The 15,826-nt window shown below is 37.5% G+C and overlaps 1 protein-coding gene across 11 annotated transcripts in view; it reads right to left on the bottom strand.

The window, feature by feature from the left end:
• CDH18 (cadherin 18) overlaps nucleotides 1-15,826 on the bottom strand; it is a 689,972-nt gene that overhangs the window by 355,082 nt on the left and 319,064 nt on the right. The gene's annotated exons all lie outside the window — the stretch shown is intronic.

Below are 15,826 nucleotides of genomic sequence, written 5' to 3'. Positions count from 1 at the left end.
CAGGAATTACGTTAAGCCCAGGAAGAAGTAAGGGTGGGGGAAGGTGTTTTTTTCTGATTTGAATGGTAATAAATTAAACTAATTTTCCCTAGGTTGAGTTTGTTTTGGTCATGACAGTAATTGCTGAGTGATCTACCTGTACTTATCTCAACCCATGAGCCTTTAATTATATTTTCTCTCCTCTGTCTGGTTGAGGAGAGCAGTGACAGAGCAGCTTTGATGGGCACCTGGCATTCATCCAGGGTCAAACCACCACACATTTCAAGTATTAGGGTAGGTAGCCTGCTGCCCAGTGAAACTCACTGTGAAATAAAATTAACCATATCAGCAGAGAGCATTTAACATAAAATGCATGTTCCGGACCATTAGGGATGCGTCCATCCTAGGATGGTTTATTTACTCCCTGCAATGACAAGCGTACAGTATAAAAGAGGAAAACACAACTATTCGTAGCCCAGGCAATGCAATAGTAGAAGTTTTCAGTTATAACGAAAGACCCTCCTGCTTTTTCTCTTAAATATAAAACCTTGAATGAAAGAAAATTGATGGATTCACTTTCATTTGGGTACTTGCCTCTCTTTTTGCCAATGCTCATTTTGAGATGCAAGATCTCCTTTCCAGCAGATATATTTTCATTCAGTAACACCATTCCAAGTGTACTGCGTGGGAGTTCTGCAAACCTATACATATCTTCCTCCCTTGTTTTATACTTACTAAATGTTCATTCCTTAGAAATATTTATCTAAAAGCAAAAGAAGAAAATATATACAACACACATTCATGTCAAGAACTAGGAACTGCATTTTATAAGAATGTAAGTTTGTAGCTACTATGTCTGTTATAAAGCTATCCCCTTACAGTTTTAAAGATTTTTCAACTTCAGAAAATTATTTATTTATGCCTCTGTTTTATTAGGTATTAGATCATCCTAAATAATTGTGATGTTATAACACATATGCTAAACCATATATATCAAATCCTGGAATTTTTAAAATGAATATGACAACGTCACAAGATCATACTGGGTTTATACTAGTTTTATGAGGTGGCAACTGAAATCACTGAAACTGAAGTTACCCCAGCAGACATAGATGAAACATGAGATTGCTAATATAGGTCTCATAGCCACAAGATGTTTTGGAGGCCAAAACTATAAATGGGTTCAAGTTCACAAGGACAACATCGGCAGTGAGTAGTAGAATTTTTTTCATAGAAATCGACAATATGTGGAGTACAGAAGTTGTGACGACATATGAAGAAGATCGCTTTGTCTATGCTCCTTTCTTATATTTTCCATAATCATCAGCTACTTGCCAATGCTAGAGATGCAGTGGCTACCTATACATAATGTTAGTTTGACGGTGGCTGACTAGTCTTATGTTGTAGTTCTGTGTTTATATCATGATGCTTTCTTACAGAGGGTGCTCAGCAAAATCTTTGTTATATGCACTCAGTCCACAGTGGTAAAACCTGCCATTGTGAAAATACATTTTATTTTGAATTTCAAAGGGTATTTCTATTCCAAAGAAAGAGAGACAGTCCTACATAATTTTAAACCTGTAAATGGGAGTCCAGCATAAGGACCCTCATATGTATATAAACCAGTTTAGGTCTTCCCCAGGTTATTAAGTCTGCGTGTTTCCACTGCTTCAGAGATGTCTGAGGCAAACCCATTGCACGAGATAGATGCCAAATTTTGACTTTGCAGAGGGGGACATTTTCACAAGGAATCAGACTACAATTCAGTCAAGGGATATGTTGGTTTTTTGGTTTTTTTCTTTTCCTGAAGAACACATTTCAATGCCTTTCAACATTGTTATAACGTTGTTAGTCATAATCCAGCTCTATAAAAACAGGATTACTGGTCCATAAAAATTGTCAGCCTTGGATGTTCTGTGATCAGTAAGTGTCCTCATTATTAAAAGTAACCAAAGTTTCCAGAAGTCCACAGATTTTGCAAGCAACACAGAACAGTTAGCATTATTACTGCTGTTACAATGTACCACTATAGACAGAAAGTACCAATACTATATGCAGTTACCAGGCTGTACTGTCAGAGCTGTCAGCAGTTAAAATCAAATTAGATTTGACAATCAGGATTTCAACTGCAAAGTGATCTTTGGCAATTAATGCAATTAACAGTATGAAACACAGAGAACAATATACTAGTACCATGGACATATTATTTGTTCAGATGAATCATTTTCACATTGCTGTTTAATTGATGTGACTTTTGCTTCAGATACACTACAATTACCATGTCATGTCAGAGTAGACAGAAGGAAAAATTGGCTAAATTACTGTCATCTTTTTTTAAGGACAAAAGTTTAATTAACAGTTATAAAACCTTCCTGCTCAATAATGTGAAGAGCTATACACAAATGTTGATCATCTATATCTAAAACTCTGTTTCAACATAGAAATACCAATGCTGCCAAACAACATGCAATATATACAGAATATTGTCACCAGCCTACTTCTAGAGAGTAAAACTTCACAGAATTGGCAAGGCTAACCCTGTTGGAGAAAGAAAATTTTCTAAAAGAGAAGTAAATTCAACAGCACTTATGATTCAGGAAGATGGCAGCAGAAATCTAGTATACTTGTATAAGCCCAATTACAAAGACAAACTTAAAGTTGTTGCCATTTCATTTCTTAATTAGCACCGACTCCCATATCTCCATAACACATTCTTCTTATTTCCTCAAGAAAGAGACAACACAAAGTGCTGCCTAAATCATATGAAGAAACTAAGTTAAGATATGCTTCCACAAGGGTCTTCAGCAAATGACTGTCAAAATACCATGTTTACGGTCACAGTAACATCTGCTCCACAAATCATCACAGGGAGTAAGTCAGTCGCTGCCACAAAGCACTAAATATCTATGGTTCAAACCAAAGGACTTACCTCTGGGAGACCCAGGATTTTATCATGAGAGAGGGCCAGGAGATAGCATGATCAAATGCAATTAATCAGTTCTGACTAGGATAGAGCCTTTTGCTAGACAAAGATCATGTGCAAGAGTTGGCACTCTATCAGGAATTCAAACTCCATCAAAGTGCCATTTTGTTATAAGCCTGTTGGCGCACCGACACATGTAGTCACAGAGACACTGTATGTACTTCTAACCCATAAACCATTCCAGAAGTTGTGCTTAGTCCTTTGATAACTATCAAAATTAGGACTTTAAAAAAATGACTGGAATGAGAGACAAAACAACAAAGAACAATTAACCAAGAAAACTCCTCTGCTGTTCCTTATATTTTATCTGGGGAAAAAAAAAAAAAAAAAAAAAAAAAAAAAGGAAAGGAAAGGAAATCTGAAAACAGAATGGAAAGTTCTTCTGAAAGAACAGACTCCAGTGTTGCTATTTCAGTGGTTCTTGAAAAGCATAAATCCTTTTAGAAATCATGGATAGAAAGCAACACATGCCAAAAAAGTTACCTTTATTTCCTCCCCCGCCCTCCCCCCACCTTTTCTTCAGTTACTTTGAATGGTATATAGAACGTAGAAGATGTTACCAAAAAGCCAGCAAATCGGATCCAATAAATACATAAGTATCTTTCTTGACCAGAAGCTGTGAACACTCTAGCGATTTTTCATTAACTTTCAGAGAATACACAAGTATTTATTCCAAATCCAAGTGCACTATAGAAAGGAAGAATCTTTTCAACCTGGATTAACAGGGATATTTTCAGAAATCCAGGGATTTGTGTTGCACTGGAAGTGTACATATGTGGGCTTGAGAGTCTAAACAGATACCAAACTGCATCAACACTGACTTAAGAGAACACCGACGTTTTAAAATAGGGCAGTATTAATTTCACAAAGCCCTGAATTCCACAGTACTTCCCTTTCTAGACATAATTCTGCATACTACTACAGCATACCATTGCTCTGCATGGGACATCTAGATGGCCTTCACTGGCTTCAAATTACTATGAATAGGAAACTGAAATTAGTTATTCAAGCAGCTTCTTTCTTAAAAGCTCTATGTTTTTGAGTGACATTGTTCCCACAGCCAGGCTGTCCCCTAGTGCCCCTTCACAAAAACTGATCACTCAGTCCCCGCCACAGTCCACAATTTGTCCTCGTTTCATGCAGCAGGAGTGCACGCTTTGCTAGAGGCTGCACTGGTGCAACTTACAGATGAATCTTAAATTCCTTGCAATAGTCATTCTTTATCTCAGCCCTCCATGTTGCCATCCTGTTCCAGTCAGTGCAAAGACCCTTTCTGTGCGCCCAGCTGGTTCCACATATTGGCGATGATAATTTTAAACTGGCCAAGAATCCCTACCGAGTCTCTGTTCTGATGGTAAATTTCATTTAAAGATAAAATATGTTGCTGGTCTGAGTGAACAGGTAAGAAAAGAGCACTTTAAAGCTATTTTGAACTATATGAATTAAAGCAAGGAACAGTTCAGGTGAAGCAGGATAGCAAGAGATGGATGGCATAAAATGGTTGATAGCTGGGAGACAATTAGTAACTCCAGTCTAATGATGCATTCCAGAAAGCAAAATTTAAAAGATAAAAAAAATCAGTAGCTTAAAAACAAACTATTTCTAATTTTCCAGAAAGACTGGGGTTTTGCAGCAGCAGCAAGACAAAATACCCTACAGGAATTGGAGAGCCAAAATTCTAAATCGACTTTCCTCAATGTTGTCAGAAGCTGATTTTCATCTCTTCATTTTGCTGATAAAGAAAGGTTAGAAATGCCTATTGTTTTCCACCCACAGCTTGGAAAACAAGGCAATTTGAGACTCTGAACTCAGTGATTTTTCTTCCTATAACAAATGATCTATAAGTTTCATTACTCTATGATCTTTGATTCCTCCGGCAGAAGTTCTGTTACATAAAATAAGCCTCTTAGAAACTGAAACAAAACCAGACATGCACAGAATTCCAAGCAAACAAAACCATCTCAACTAAAAGCCTTATTTCAGTTTATCTACTTAACTGTGCTCTGCCTGTAGAGCTACTACCCATTGCTGATTTGCCAGTAGGTGCTATATTCATTCAATTGGTTCATTCTTAAGAGCAAGTTTTTTCTTAAAAAAATAAAATAAAACAACCAAGAAAAAAACCACCCCAAACTCCTCACAATGAAGAACCAAACAGTCCAAACACCTGCCTCTGGCAGCATAAGCCATTTTCTTTTAATTGGCTGACATGCTCAAAGCTGTTTTTTCTGCTCCTCTTATGTTTGATTTCTCACTACACTGGAGGACAGGCATAATGATGTAACTTACTGAAGATGAAGGTAAAAAGAACTTCAGTATTTTTTGAAAAAGAAAAGCTGCAAAATAGGCTTCTAGTTCATAAATTTGCATAGAGAGACTATGAAGAACAGATCCCATTGCCCCTTTTAACAGATTAGCTCCATCAGAATGTATTTGCTGTCATTATTGAAGTGAGAAAAAAAATGGAAATATTGAAGAGAAAAAAATTGGAAATATTTAACAATTCAAGATGAGCTGTTTATTACCAATGGATTTTAATTCACTGTGGTCTCATTCACAAATTGCTGTCGTGATTAGTAAAGTAGCTAATTTGTTATTCTTTTCAGCTGTTGCTCTCTGGGGACAAATGAAAAAATTCAGTAGTTATAAATGTGTACAAGGGTAAAAATAGCAAAACTATCTAGTGAACTGCAGTAGCACAGGTAAGCAGTGATTGCTCCTAAACTGCTTTTGATTTCATGGCCTTTGTCAGGTGTACTGACCAAGTCAGAGAAGAGTTGCTTTTAAAGTAAAGTATGAGAAGGTAAAAATATTGAGGAGGAAGTGTTCCCAGTTCTCAGATTATAATTTTAGACAGATTTCCATTAAACAGAAAAACTTCTATAGAAACAGAAGTTTTGCTAGAACAGGAAGACAAGTTGAAGTAAGCACATTACAGGTTTTGGAGTTCTGTTTAAAGTACAGTATGCTGAAAGATAAAGACTGACAGGACAAGTGGCAATGAGCACAAATTGAAACGGAGGAAATTCCATCTGAATATGAGGAAATACTTTATTTTGAGGGTGACAGAACATTGGAACAGGCTGCCCAGAGAGGATGTGGAGTCTCCTTCTCTGAAGATATTCAAAACCTGCCTGGACGTGATTTTGTGCAACCTGCTGTAGGCGAACCTGCCTTAACAGAAGGTTTGACTACGTGATCTCCAGAGGCCCCTTCCAACCCTGACCGTTCTGTGATTCAGTGAAAACCAAATTTTGCCTCTTTCCTTTTTCTTATTTCTATATACCTTTTTTTATATACTGATTTTATTCGCCTTTGGCCCCCCAATTTGCCCACTGAATACAGGGGAAAAGGAGGTTAAAGAGTGAAAACATGCATAATCTAAAACATCAGAAGTTTTTGAGTTTTTTTTAAAGGCAAAATTTAAACAAGACTTCTTGTATTAAAATACAGATTTTAATTCCAAATATTCAAGTGTCCATCTGCAAAACAAAAAGGCCCAAATCAACCAAGTTTCAAATTACTGGCTTTAACATTGCACTGAATTGATAAAGCAATATCTGTATTGCAGAAATACCGATCTAGTATCAAATGTTGTTGCAGCTATTACTCTGATAAAATACCATTTTTAAATGTTAGTGACCATGAGAAAGTACTTGAGTTTGAGACTATATATTTCCCATTACAAAAGATGACAGAAATATTTTATCAAAAATAACACATGAAACATTCTATGCAATAAGCCTTAATTAAACTGTTCTGTTTCTTCAACAGTCATAAAAATGGATCAGTGGAACGATGTTATTCCCAGTATTTTTTCATGAAAGAAAAGTAATTAATGCACCTTTATAAAACCACTCTACTTAGCCCCACATGCAATAATGGAGCTGGCAGAGAAATTCATGCTCGGTGCCGTGGCCCTGGGGGTACTGCCGGCACTGTCTGTCCCTGCGCATTCCCCTGAGCCTCCTCTCACCCTGCCATCAGCCCAGGACCACACTTTAGCCCTCAGGGCTGTCAGTCCCTGGCCCAGTGATGCTGCAGGATTGCCTGATCCTGGTCCTGTCTCCTACACTCTGGCTCACAGAATGGATTTCCTTTAAAGACCCTGGACCTTCACTGAGGACAACTTTGTTCCCAGCGCTGCCTTAGCTTTGCCTCCTGCTGCTTCTGACCAGATCCTGGCCATGGCTCATCAACTCACATGACCAATGGTGACAGGACCCCATTTCCAGCACAGCCTTGCTTGGGTGCTGCAGTTCTGCACCCTGTCCATGATGGCCCTACCAGTGTTTATGGGTACCCTCAGTGCCCAGCTCATCCTCCCTGGTGGAGCAGCCCTGCTCTTGCTATTCCCAAGTACTCAGTTCTCCGTAATAATATATTATTATATATTTAATTATTATGTGAACAGTGGACTAAAAGCAAAAATTCTTGGTCATTAAAAGTTTTTGATGTACTTATAACTGATTTCTGTTAGGTCTCTCAAAGTGCTAAGTGTTTAGGAACGACAGGATAAAGATGACTATTACATTTTCTTTTAGCTGATATATAGGAAAGAAGAAGGAACCAGAACACAGATGAAGTAAATTAGAATTCCGTCCCTGAATTCAGTTTGATCATGAATTCTTCATAGAACTTTTCATCAAGCTTATAGTTAGCTCCCAGTTTTAGCTGAAGCTGAAATCAATTGAATTTACGTTTCAGTAGTTCTTACCTAAAGGTGGTATTCCCCTGGTCCTCCCCTCAATCACTTGAGAAACTTTCATTTTAACCCTATTATTATTATATTTTCAGAAGGCAGTAAAAATGTCAATAATCAGTCAGAACAATTTACAGTTATAACACCAATTCCAACCCTTTAATTAAAAAAAAAGAAATTGATTTTGCTGTCTATCACTTTATCCAGACTTGACATGTTCACTGTGAATATACTGCTCTCTTTATTTCTGTAAAATAGGAATGGCCAGAAAAATCTCTTTTATAACCTTGTTTAAACACTAACATCACTAAATGGTTTTAAATGCTTGCTTCCATCTTTAAATTTTTAATTATTTGAATCTGAAGAAAATAATTTGAAGTCCAGTGAAGTAGACGCTCCTGGTGTTACCTTCTATTGAAATAAAGTATAGATTAATAGATATTTTACATTATTTGTTAAATTTAATAAAATGCAGTTATGCAAAGAAGATACTGGTAAAGTATTGCATTGCTATATTGTGAAGCACATGCATTATTCAACTTACCTTTGGAAAATTAATTCACGATATAGCACACTGTCAAAGATATATGATAAAATAGCAAAGGTAACATTTTCAAAGGATAGCCTCTAATGTTACACAGACATTCCTGTCACAAAAGCCAGTTATATACTCATATGTTCGCTTACAGAAATGCAATCAGTCTTACAGCTAACTAGAAAAAAATGCCCACTTCAAAATTTTACTTGAAGAAATGCAAAAATATTACAGCTTTTCTCTCTAGCTACAAACAGGAGCTAGTTGGATTCCCTGAACACAGATAGGATACTTAAGCAACCAGCCAGCCCTTTATGCAAAAGAAATCCAGGTACGGCTAGAAATAGGGGCTTCCCTGTTTATTTAACCAGTGATCATACATATAAACAATTTCCATGTGCAAATAGCATGCATGTATGCCCGGTGCAAGCAGTTCATGGTTCACAGAGACAAAGTAATCTTTTGTAAAGTGAGAGCAGCTAACTGAAGAAGTACCCAAACCAAGTCCAACTGCAGACAGTGCCAGTGAAGGACAGAATGAGCAAATGGACAAGTTCATCAAGAGACACTGTAAGGCCAGCATACTTAGCACTTTGGAGCAGAAGACAAACCTCACAGCAGTGGAAACTGAGCTGTTAAAGCTGCTCCACTGGAAGACTGTCTGGTACCTGTTGAACATTAAAGACAAACCCCCAGAGCTTATCTTTCTTCCATTTTTTTTAAAGTAACTTCCTTATTTGTCTACCACTCTATTACTTAATGAAAGAGAAGGACAAAAGACAAAAAGATGAAGCTATACATGAAGTGATGCCAAACACAGTTGTGAAACTGGAAAAAAATGAGTTTCTTCACAGTCTTCAACTGAAATGTTAATAGGTATTGCAACATACCACATTTGCATCCATAAACTGATAGTATGTCTCAAACTCTCCATTTCATGACTCTTCAAAGTAAATTCTGTTTCCTGCTATAAGGGGAACTGTAATCAAGCCTTTTGTACGCACTTCTACCAGATAGTCACTACACTTCACATACTTGTGCTGCTGCATCCCTCTGTCCCACAACCCAGCATGTCGGGTAGTGCCAGCTGACCTGCCTGCAGCCTGTGAACCCGTGCAGGCAGGTGACCCGAGTGCTGCACTGCAGCTGTCAGCACGTTGATGAAGTGAGTTGTAGACTGAAAGTAGTCCAATAAAAGGAGTATTTCTCAACTGTACATTTAGGCTCTGGGTTTTTACCTATCTCTGGAGGACATGCAAATGCCTAGTATGAATACACAGCGATCCATAATAGGTCTGGTTGCCCAAATGGTCAGGTGCTTGTCTCTCACGTGGCCATTGACACACAAAAAAGTGGAAAGTCTGCATTTACCAAGTGTGTTACGGTTTAATTTTTTCAAAGCAGGAAGCACTTAAACTTCAAACTCAGTTCTGGTCACCAGTGCCATGAAGAAAGAGGGGTGCTTCAAAAGTTGGAGAGTGTAAATTTGTATCTGTTGCACTATTTACATCTTTTTCAGGGCAACCTCTACCATTAAACAAAATGAACTAATCAGATGCCCTTTACATGTTTACATTAGATAAATTAATGATAGGGAGCAAATCTTTCAAAAAATTAACTAATTACAGAGATGGATTCAGTAGATTTATAAAGGCTGGAAAGCAGTCTGGTGTGAAAAGACCTCAGGGTGCTGGCTGACAGCCAGTTGAACATGAGCCAGCAGTGTGCCAAGGTGGCCAAGAAGGCCAAGAGCATCCTGGCTGGTATCAGAAACAGTGTGGACAGCAGGACAAGGGAAGTGACTGTCCTCCTGTGCCTGGCACTGGTGAGGCCGCACCTCAAACACCGTGTTCAGTTTTGGGCCCCTCACTGCAAGAAAAACATGGAGGTGCTGCAGTGTGTCCAGAGAAGGGCCACGAAGCTGCTCAAGGGTCTGGAGCATGAGTCTTATCAGGAGCAGCTGAGGGAACTGGGGCTCTTTAGTCTGGAGGGGAGGAGGTTCAGCAGGGACCTTATCGCTCTCTACGACTACCTGAAAAGAGAGTTGTAGGCAGGTGGTGGTAGGTCTCTTCTCCCAGATAACCAGCGAAAGGACGAGAGGAGAAGGCCTGAAGTTATGCCAGGGGAGGTTTAGATTGGATATTATGAAAAAATTCTTCACTGAAAGGTTTGTCAAGCACTGGAACAGGCTGCCCAGGGAGGTGGTGGGATCACCATCCCTCAAAGTGTTTAAAAAAAGCATAGATGCAGTGTTTAGGGATATGGTTTAGTGATGGACTTGGCAGTCCTGCTTTAATGGTTGGACTTGATGATCTCAAAGGTCTTTTTCAACCTAAATGATTCTATAAATCTCAAATTCACTAAATTTCAATTTAATGTTCACAAGATCATCCATTTTGGTAATTTACAACCTTATGTTGGATTTTTTTCTAATTTAGGAATCTAACAAGCTACAAAACAAGAACAAAGACTGGTAATATGATGTGGTATTCTTAAAACCAAAAATATATCCTCCAGTATTTTTCTTATGATCTTCTGTCTTTAAACATATTATGTTTAAATTTCATCCCTAGGTTTTCTGTTTTGACCATGAAATTGTGAGTTACAGAGCAAAAACCAGTTAATTATCTTAAAACTGTCTACATCCTTTTTATCTGTGTAAGACTACAGCAAAGGATAATTACCATCAGATGTGCAGGGTCTGTTTCATTTTTTATTCTGGTTTAAGAACTTCGATCTATTAATAAACCAACAGAGCAACAACCCATTTCATGTAAGATGTTATCTAGTTCACTCCGCAGTAACACCAATTGTAACACTTATTTCCAAAATTTCCATAAAAGCTGGGATGTGAGTCATGCCGTGCAGGACATATCAATAATACATATAGTACTGTGAAAATGAATAATATAGGATGGTTTCAGAAGGTAATGCTTGGGAGAAGCCCATCATGCATTCAACAGCCACCTGTAGTTCTACAGCTGAAATCTCTTCCAAATACCAGTGATGCATGAATTTATCACTCTCCACACAGACTGAGTTGGTTTTTTTTATTAACTCATGTATACATGTTCTCCTATAAATAACTCATCTACTTAAAAAATTTACTTGATATTATTACCTGTGACAGTGATACCACTATTTTACATGCTGCCTAAAGAAATATTTTCATTCACTTGAAATGTAATATATTTATTGGAAAGTACCCTATCTATAAAGCATAAAAAGGAAGGTTGTTTTGTGGGTTTTTTTTGGTAATACATTAACTTCTGAAACATGGCTACAACCTCTACTGAAATTCAGTATTGAACACTTCACTAATAAATACAAAAGTAAAATCATCCTAATTTTAAAAGTCAGCAAAAAAAGAAATTGAGAAGAAAATTGCTCCATTGCCAAAGCAATCTCTAGGCAAGTACCTTTTAATGAACAAATATAACTTCTAATATGTGGAGTATATTTTAAGATCTTTTCAACTGTGAAGTATAATCATCTTGGGGGGGCATGCCTCATTATTTCTTGGCATTCAACGCTGACAAAATGAAATATCTCCTGCAATTCTGAAACTGTTTTGGCAGGTGCGGAAAAATGATTGCAAACTTAAGTTACACAACCTTCAAGAATAAATGATGAGTTATCGCTACTGTACTTCACTGTATTGCGCAGTACAGAAATCAAGCAATTAAGTGTAAGGAAATATTCATTATAATTCTCAAGTAATTTATATATGGAGTATTTTTTTCAGAAAGTCAAAGCTCAGTTTGGTACTTTGATCATAAATCTTTTTCATATTTTCTCCATGCTTTCAGTTGCCTAGAAATTTTTCAGGTATATTCCAATATAAAATAGTATCTAATGTTATACTTTTGTTGGAAGTATCAGTGATGTGAAGGATGTGAAGGAAAAGTACACTCTTCTTCAGCCAAATCTATCATAATTTTTGTAACTAAAGAGGAGTTAACATGCTGTTGGTAATACACAAAGCAGTTTCTCCCACATCCTTTACAACCTTCTTTCACAGGTGAATGGCAGAAAACAAAACTGTTTGATTTAGGTGGAAAAACAACTAATCTGTTTCAGTGACTATGAATCATGCTATTCCATGGTTTTATTTGGTGCAGAAGATACCTTATTTTCTGAATTTTCACATTTCTTAGAAACATTTAAAGCTTTCAACATTTTGCATCTTATAAGATACACCATAACTATTTTTCATTACTCAATTCTGTCTTAGATTCCACAATGGAGACTTCTTCTGGATAAAGCACAGAAAAAGCCTTACAGAAGCTATTGTTTTCTCAACTGATCCATGCAGTGTCTTTTTTCCACCAATTAAAGGGAAAAAAGGAAAAAAAAAAAAAAACAACAAACGCAGAGTTTCTTATTGCTACATTTTAGGTGATAAAAGTAGAGGAAAGAGATGGAAGGCAAATGGAAAGGAAGAAAAGGAAGCAATGGTTCACCTGGAAATGCAACTTAACCAACTAAAATGTAGTAAATGTTAGACTCAACTTTAGTTTAGGATCAGCGCTGAATGTCTTTTATGTGGTAGGATAACATAAATCAGGGATCCTCAAACTACAGCCCGCGGGCCAGATACAGCCCCCCAGGGTCCTCAATCTGGTCCCCAGTATTTACAGACACACACCCCCGTGCCGCTCCCCCCCCCCCCCCCCCCCCGGGTGGTTGGGAGGGAAACCAAGCAGCCGCAGATGACTGCCTGCCACTTCATCTGCACGCCAGCCCCCTGGTTAAAAAGTTTGAGGACCCCTGATATAAACCATATTGTGTGTCTGTATTCTATCACACAGATACTTCCCTGCGCAAAACATGCAGCATAAAATAAGAAGCCTGATCATAACAAGCAGTCCTAATTCTTATTCTTCTAGATGGAATACATATACTGGAAAATACACTTCAAATGATTTTTTTAATTTCATTTGTGGGTTGAAAACACTTATTCTTGACGTTTCTGATGACAGAAAGGAATCTAGTTTTAAAGCTGCTTTGTAAGCATTATTTGAGGTCTAGGACACAAGGTGATCCAAACAGCAGCAAGTGATTCTTGGGAAACAGCAAAGCAGCTTAGACTCATTTATTCAAAAAGTCCTTCAGAAGAGGTAAAAACTTACACTACTCCTCCTCCATTATTCCTAGTTTCTTGCAACCTGAGCTAGCTTTTCCAGTTTATAAGCAATGTGCCCAGTTTAAAGTATGTATCACTCTCCACCAATTTTGGAGAGTCCTTCACCTCACTCATTCTTTGACATTTTCACCAAGTCCCTATCTTAAGCTCAGAGGAAGCTCACTTCTTTTCACTGTTATACTGCATAGCTTTAACCCCCTCCTATATTCTCCTCAGTACCTGGCAAACATTCAGAGCATATAACAGTGATACAGAGTAGCATCTTTCTTCATTGATATGCTGCTGAGACTGAAAGAAATTTTGCAAAGAACTCTGATAAGACCTTCACCTAAAAACTTTCAGGGTCTAGTACAAAGAGCTGACTTACTACCCACATTTACAATTCCTCTCATGCACACACTGCTCATGGAGCTTGGTGTCCGTATATAGAAAAGTATTTGTAGGTTGTGTATATATTAATCTTCTAGCAGTTGTTTCCCTGGCATGCCATGTCCTTCCATGGTAAAAAGTGCAAAATGAGGCACTCGGAGGAAAACATGAATTTTAGGAGAAGGAGAGTAAAACATGAAGCTACTGCCACAATTTTATTTCAGATGTAAAAATTGCTAGGTTTTGGAAATGTTAAATTACCATTGTACTTTTTTCAGATCTTAGGGTTGGGATGAAAGAAAGATGTCAGAATGCATTCCTCAGTTCACTAACAGAAGAAAACAAAAAAATCACCATGCAATCTTTCCATCTTCTCATACACAAAGTCTTAAACCGATGCTCTCATTTTAAAAAATAGTTAACGAGTTCCCACTTTTCCTTCTTCCCAGCTTGCCCATCCCATTGATGGCATTTGAACAGTTCTATATAATTTCCTGTCTACATCTACTACAACTCCATTTCTGCTGTCAGTCTTGTCCAATACAAATTATTTCATCCTTTCCAAAGGCCAACAGACCAGGCATCCTCACCTCACTATGCCCCATCTCATTTATATCCAGATTTTCTTGCTATTGATTTTGTATTCTATGTGAGCTAGCATTGCAACAGCTTCTTTAAGAATATCCTTGCTCCTTAACAAGAACTGAACGCTAAATGAAATGCAACTCTTGCAGGGCTGAAATTATCACAGGAGATTATTTTATGCTGCTTGCTATGATCTGAAGAAACATGAATAAAAAAGGAAAAAGATGCCCCTTTTTTAAAGTGTTTAAATTCGTTGTAATATGAAAAATGTTCCAAGGACAGCTTTATTACATTATATTGGTACCAATACTGTTGTATATGACATTAGTACATAGTCTGTGTACAGGGCAAGTCTTACAGCACATCCTTTTTGCGCATTGTGACTCTTCAAATACAGTAGAGTATAACATCTGTCATAATAAGAAAATTAACGTTCTGTAACAGATGATTAGGCAATAAGACCAGATTTCTTGGTAACAGGAAATATCCTTATACTATTCACATTAGCATTCAAAGGAATGGATTTTTTAAAAAAATGGAATTTGGATGTTAAAGTATTCATTAAATAGCATTTAAAATTATGGTAGGTTACAATAGATCTCAATCAATGTGGACATCTTTAAAAAATTCTTTCAACCTTTGACTAAAGTCTTTTCAACAAACAGGAATAAAACCATAAAACAAGTAATTATTATTACCATATTCCTCCTGCTTACTTAAAGTAGAATAGTATCTCTATTCTCATTTGTCACCAGTGATAAATTCATCACCTTCAGAATTATCTTCTGTCCTCCATGAAAGTCTGAATTAATTTCTACTCGGGAATTAGTTTAGCCATGTTTCACGTCATATTTTGTTGCTTGTTTCTTATGTGAAAAGTTCTTTGTTATGTATAAAAGCCATTTCTAATAGTAGATTCCCGTGCACTTTCTTTCCCAACGGAAAGGCTGCACAGCTTGTTCAAACTAGGAAAGCCCGCAGGTGTCACAAAGCGACAGCTGCCAGTAGGAGGCGCACTCTTTCCCTCATCCGACTTTCCAGGGGCTCTCAAAGGGTTCACTTCTGGAGAAGGAGCTACTGGCCTTACCTGCTAAGCCCTGGCAAGCTGCGCTGCTCCATAGTTAATCTACTCTGTCATCATTAGCACTGATAAGGATTGAAGTGGCTGAGCTTTCAGAGGAAAAAGTAACAAGTGAGTGGGAAGAAATTCATTGTGCTTCCTTCAGATATGTAGATACCTAATAAACAAAGGAAACCAAACTCTGTCTGTGGTGGTCGTTGAAGATAGCCTAACAATCCTGTTTCTCCTGAATACTTACATTTCTGCAATATGTATCATAGAGTTTAACTGTATCCTAAAGTATTGTCAAAGCTGGAAAATTCAGATACTTTTCTTTGTGACCTCTGATAGGTTAACCTTGGCTGGCTGCCAGGCACTCACCCAGCTGCCCTCTCACTGCCCCTCCTCAAGAGGACAGGGAGAGAAAATAAGATTAAAAAAAAATAAATTCGTGGTTCTTTGGGAGA

This window comes from Falco punctatus (assembly GCF_963210335.1).
Source record: "Falco punctatus genome assembly, chromosome: 3".
Taxonomy (NCBI): Eukaryota; Metazoa; Chordata; class Aves; order Falconiformes; family Falconidae; genus Falco; species Falco punctatus.
The sequence above is the reverse complement of the archived record's forward strand: the minus strand, read 5'-3'. Positions and strand labels throughout refer to the sequence as shown.